Source organism: Rattus rattus, chromosome X (assembly GCF_011064425.1).
Source record: "Rattus rattus isolate New Zealand chromosome X, Rrattus_CSIRO_v1, whole genome shotgun sequence".
NCBI classification, from domain to species: domain Eukaryota; kingdom Metazoa; phylum Chordata; class Mammalia; order Rodentia; family Muridae; genus Rattus; species Rattus rattus.
The window spans coordinates 95951155-95957154 of record NC_046172.1 but is presented as its reverse complement, the minus strand read 5'-3'; positions in this window follow the sequence as shown (position 1 = coordinate 95957154).

The following is a 6000-nucleotide window of genomic DNA, read 5'->3' as shown; positions in this document are numbered from 1 at the left end:
TTCGTGTGGATTGTATCATTGGGTAATCTGAGCTTTGGGGATAACATCCACTTATCAATGAGTGCATGCCATGTGTGTGTTTTTTTTTGGTAATTGGGTTTACATCACTCAGTATGATATTTTCTAGTTCCATCTATTTGTCTATGAATTTCGCGAAGTGATTATTTTTAATAGCTGAGTAGTACTCCATTGTGTAAATTACCATATTTTCTGTATCCATTCCTCTGTTGAGGGAAAAAGGGTTTCGCTCAGATTCTGGCTATTATAAATAAGGCTGCTATGAACATACTGGAGCATGTGTCCTTGTCATATGTTGGAATATCTTTTGGGTATACCAGGAGTAATATAGCTGGGACCTCAGGTAGTATTAGGTCCACCTTTCTGAGAAACCTCCAGACTGATTTTTAGAGTGGTGGTTCCAGCTTGCAATCCCACCAAAAATGGAGGAATGTTCCTCTTTCTCCACATCCTTGTCAGCAACTGTTGTCACCTGAGTTTTTGAACTTAGTCATTCTGACTGGCGTGAGGTGGAATCTCAGGGTTGTTTTGATTTGCATTTCCCTGATGACTAATGATGTTGAACATTTCTTTAGGTGCTTCTCAGCTATTTGGTATTCCTTGGTTGAGAATTCTTTGTTTAGCTCTGTACCCATTTTTTAAATAGGGTTATTTGGCTCTCTGGTGTGTAACTTCTCCTGTTCTTTATATATATTAGATATTAGCCTTCACTCAGATCTAGGATTGGTAAAGATCTTTTCCCAATCTGTTGGTTTCTGTTTTGCCTTAGAGAAGCTTTGAAATTTGTGAAGTCCCATTTGTTGATTCTTGATCTTAGAGCATAAGCCATTGGTGTTCTGTTCGAGAAATTTTCCCTTGTGCCTATGTGTTCAAGGCTCTTCCCCAATTTCTCTTCTATTAGTTTCATTCTTTCTGGTTTATTTGGAGGAACTTGATCCACTTAGACTTGAGCTTTTAACAAGGCAATAAGAATGGATTTATTTGCATTATTCTACATGCTGACCACTAGTTAAACCAGCACCATTTGTTGAAAATTACCTTTTTTCCACTGAATGGTTTTAGCTTCTTCGTCAAATATTAAGTGACCATAGGTCTGTGGGTTCATTTCTGGGTCTTCAATTCTATTCCATTGATCTACCTGCCTGTCTCTGTACCAATACCATACAGTTTTTTTTTTTTAATCGTGATTGCTCTGTAATACAGCTTGAGGTCAGAGATGGTGATTCCACAAGAAGTTCTTTTATTGTTGAGAATAGTTTTCTCTATCTTGTTTTTTTTTCTTTTCCAAATGAATCTGCAAATTGCTCTTTCTAACTCTATGAAGAATTGAGTTGGAAGTTTGATGAAGATTGCATGGAATCTGTCGATTGCCTTCAGCAAGATGGCCGTTTTTACTATATTAATTCTGCCAAACCATGAGCATGGGAGATCTTTCCATCTTCTGAGATCTTCTTTGATTTCTTTCTTCAGAGACTTGAAGTTCTTGTCCTACAGATCTTTAACTTGCTTGATTAGAGTCACAAGATATTTTATATTACTTTTGGCTATTGTGAAAGGTGTTATTTCCCTAATTTCTTTCTCAGCCCATTTATCCTTTGAGTAGAGGAAGGCTACTGATTTGTTTGAGTTAATTTTATATCCAGCCACTTTGGTGAAGTTGTTTATCAGGCTTAGTAGTTCTCTGGTGGAATTTTTGGGGTCACTTAAATATACTGTCATATCATCTGCAAATAGTGATATTTTAATTCTTCCTTTCCAACTTGTATCCATTTGATCACTTTTTGTTCTCTGATTGCTCTGGCTAGTACTTCAAGTACTGTATTGAATAAGTAGGGAGAGAGTGGGCAGCCTTGTCTAGTCCCAGAATTTAGTGGGATTGCTTCAAGTTTCTCTTTATTTAGTTTGATATTGGCTACTGGTTTGCTGGATGTTGCTTTTACTATGTTTAGGTATGGTCCTTGAATTCCTGATCTTTCCAGGACTTTTACCATGAAAGGATATTGAATTTTGTCAAATGCTTTCTTAGCATCTAATGAAATGATCTTGTGGGTTTTTTCCTTGAGTTTGTTTATATCATGGATTACATTGATGAATATCTTTATATCAAACCACCCTGCATCCCTGGGATGAAGCCTACTTGATCATTGTGAATGATCCTTTTGATGTGTTTTTGAATTTCATTTTTGAGGCTTTTATTGAGTATTTTCGCATTGATATTCATAAGGGAAATTGGTCTGAAGTTCTCTTTCTTTGTTGTGTCTTTGTGTGGTTTAGGTATAAGCATAATTGTGGTTTCATAGAATGATTTGGGTAGTGCTCCATTTCTAATTTGTGGAATAGTTTGGACAGTATTGGTATTAGGTCTCCTGTGAAGGTCTGATAGAATTCTACATTAAACCCATCTGGTCCTGGACTTTATTTGGTTGGGAAACTTTTAATGACTGCTTCTATTTCTTTAGCAGTTATTGGACTGTTTAGATGGTTCATCTGATCCTGATTTAACTTTGGTACCTGGTATCTGTCTAGAACATTGTACGTTTCATCCAGATTTTCCAGTTTTGTTGAGCATAGTCTTTTGTAGTAAGATCTGATGATTTTTTAAAATTTCCTCTTATTCTGTTGTTTTGTCTCCCTTTGCAGTTCTGATTTTGTTAATTTGGACACTCTGTGCCCTTTGCTTAGTCTTTCTAAGGTTTTATCTATCTTGTTGATTTTCTCAAAAACCACCTTCTGGTTTTGTTGATTTTTTGTTTATTTTTATTTATTTTTTGTTTCTACTTGGTCGACTACAGCCCTGAGTTTGGTTATTTCCTGCTGTCTACTCCTCTTGGATGTATTTGCTTCTTTTTGTTCTAGAGCTTTTAGGTGTGCTGTCAAGCTGCTAGTGTATGCTCTCTCCAGCTTCTTCGGAGACACTCAGAGCTATGTGTTCTACTCCTAGCACTGCATTCATTGTGTCCTATAAGATTGGGTATGTTGTGACTTTATTTTCATTACATTCTAAAACATATTTAATTTCTTTATTTTTTCCTTGACCAAGTTATCACTGAGTAGAGCATTGAGCAGCTTCCATGTGTATTGTGGGCTCTCAGCTGTTTTTGTTGTTATTGAAGACTAAGCTAGCCTTAGTCCACGGTGAACTGATAGAATGCATGGGATTATCTCAATCTTCTATCAGTTGAAGCCTGTTTTGTGATCAAGTATATGGTCAATTTTGGAGAAGGTACCATGAGGTGCTGAGAAGAAGGTCTATTCTTTTATTTTAGGATGAAATCTTCTTTAAATATCTGTTAAATCCTATTAGTTTCACGGTCTCTCTGTTTAGTTTCTGTTTCCATGATCTGTTTATTGGTGAGAGTTAGGTGTTGAAGTCTCTCACTACTATTGTACATGGTGCAATGTGTGCTTTGAGCTTTAGTAAAGTTTTATGAATGTGGGTGCCCTTGCATTTGGGGTCACAAATATTCAGAATTGAGAGTTCTTCTTGGTGAATTTTCCCTTTGATGAATATGAAGTGCCCTTCTTAATCTTTCTTGATACCTTTTGGTTGAACATTGATTTTATTCGATATTAGAATGGCTACTCTAGCTTGTTTCCTGGGACCATTTGCTTGGAAAATTTTTTCCCAGCCTTTTACTCTGAGGAAGTATCTGTCTTTTTAACTGAGGTGTGTTTCTTATATGCTGCCAAATGCTGGGTCTTGGTTATGTATCCAGTCTGTTATTCTGTATCTTTTTATTAGGGAATGGAGTCTATTGATGTTGAGAGATATTAGGGACCAATGATTGCTCTTTTGTATTATGTTTGCTGTTAGAGGTGAAATTATGCTTGTGTGGATATCTTCTTTTGCGTTTTGTTGCAAAGGGATTATTGCTTTTTCTAGGGTGTGGTTTCCCTCCCTGTGTAGGAGTTTTCCATCTATTATCCTTTGTAGTGCTGGATTTGAGGAAATATATTGTGTAAATTTGGTTTTGTCATGGAATATCTTGGTTTCTCTTTCTATGCTAATTGAGAGTTTTGCTGGATATAGTAGCCTGGGCTGGCGATTTTCTTCTCTTAGGGTCTGTATGACATCTGCCTAGGATATTCTAGCTTTCATTATCTCTGTTGAGAAGACTTGTGTAATTCTGATAGGTCTGTGATTATATGTTACGTGACCTTTCTCTCTTATTGCCTTTGATATTCTTTCTTTGTTTTGTGCATTTGGTGTTTTGACTAATATGTGATGGTAGGAATTTCTTTTCTGGTCCAATCTATTTGGAGTTTTGTAGGCTTCTTGTATGTTTATGGGCATCTCTTTCTTTAGGTTAAGGAAGTTTTCTTCTGTAATTTTGTTGAAGATATTTACTGGCCCTTTAAGTTGAGAATCTTTGCTCTCTGCTATACCTATTATCCTTAGGTTTGATCTTCTCATTGTGTCCTGGATTTCCTGAATTTTAGGACTACAAGCTTTTTGCATTTTGCCTTTTCTTTAAGGCTTGTGTCATGTTTTCTATGTTGTCTTCTGTCCCTGAGATTCTCTCTTCTATCTCTGCATTCTGTTGGTGATGCTTGCATCTTTGACTCCTCATCTCTCCTAGGTTTTCTATCTCCAAGGTTGTCTCTCTTTGTGCTTTCTTTATTGTTTCTATTTTCATTTTTAGATCCTGGATGGTTCTGTTCAATTCTTTCACCTGTTTGGTTGTGTTTTCCTGTAACACTTTAAAGGACTTTTGTGTTTCCTCTTTAAGGGTTTCTACTTGTTTACTTGTGTTGTCCTGTGTTTCTTTAAGGGAATTATTTATGTCCTTCTTAAAGTCTTCTATCATCATCATGAGATGTGCTTTTAAACCCGACTGTTGCTTTTCTGGTGTGATTGGATATCCAGTATTTGCTTTGGTGGGAGAACTGGGCTCTGATGATGCAAGTAGTCTTAACTTTCTTTTTTTTTTTTTTTTTTTTTGGTTATTTTTTTTGGAGCTGGAAGAACCTAGGGGGCCTTAAGCTTCTTAGGCAGCGCTCTACCACTGAGCTAAATCAAACCCCGTAGTCTTGCTTTCTGTTGCTTAGGTTCCTGTGCTTGCCTCTTGCCATCAGGTTGTCTCTGGTGTTAGCTTGTCTTGCTGTCTCCGACAGTGGCTTGACCCTCCTGTAAGCCTCTGTGTCAGTCCTCCTGGGAGACCAGCTCTCTATCAGCAAGATTTGGGTACAGAGAGCTGTTCCATAGGATGCAGACAGAAACTGGAAAGGTCCTGTCCCAGACTCCTCTTCACTTCCTTTGTCCTGAGGGCTCCAGGTGGGTCTCTCTGAGCAGAAGTGGTGGTCTCATCTGTGCTTTCACATGCGTCAGCACTTGTGGGAGACCAACTCTCTCCTGGCAGAATCTAGGTACAGAGAGGTCTTGTACAGTTTGGGTATTTGCTTAATCTTTAAGATAAGGTAACAAAGTAACAGTTTTTATTTTTCTTTTTTTAATAGATTTATTTATTTTTAATGCATGTGAGTACACTGTTTCTCCCTTCAGAGACACCAGAAGAGGGCATCAGATCGCATTACAGATGGTTGCTGGAAATTGAACTCAGGACCTCTAGAAGAGAAGTCCGTGCCCGTAAACCCTGAGCCATCTCTCCATCCCATCACTGTAGTAACAAGAGTTTTTAGGAAATTTCCATATACACGGGTTTTGATTGCCATCCACCATACCCCTTTTCCTGTCTTTCTGCTTCCATTATTCCCCTTCCACTGCTTCCACTTCCAATGTATTTCTCCTCTTCTTCCCTTAAAATCCTGTTTACTTCTTATGTAGTTTCATGACCTCTACACACACACACACACACACACACACACACACACACACAGAGAGAGAGAGAGACAGAGAGAGAGAGAGAGAGAGAGAGAGAGAGAGAGAGAGAGACTATAAGCTAGTAGTCTTATATGAGAGAAAACAAATACCTTTAACTCTCTCTACCTAAGACACCTCATTCTGCATCATTTCAGTTCCAC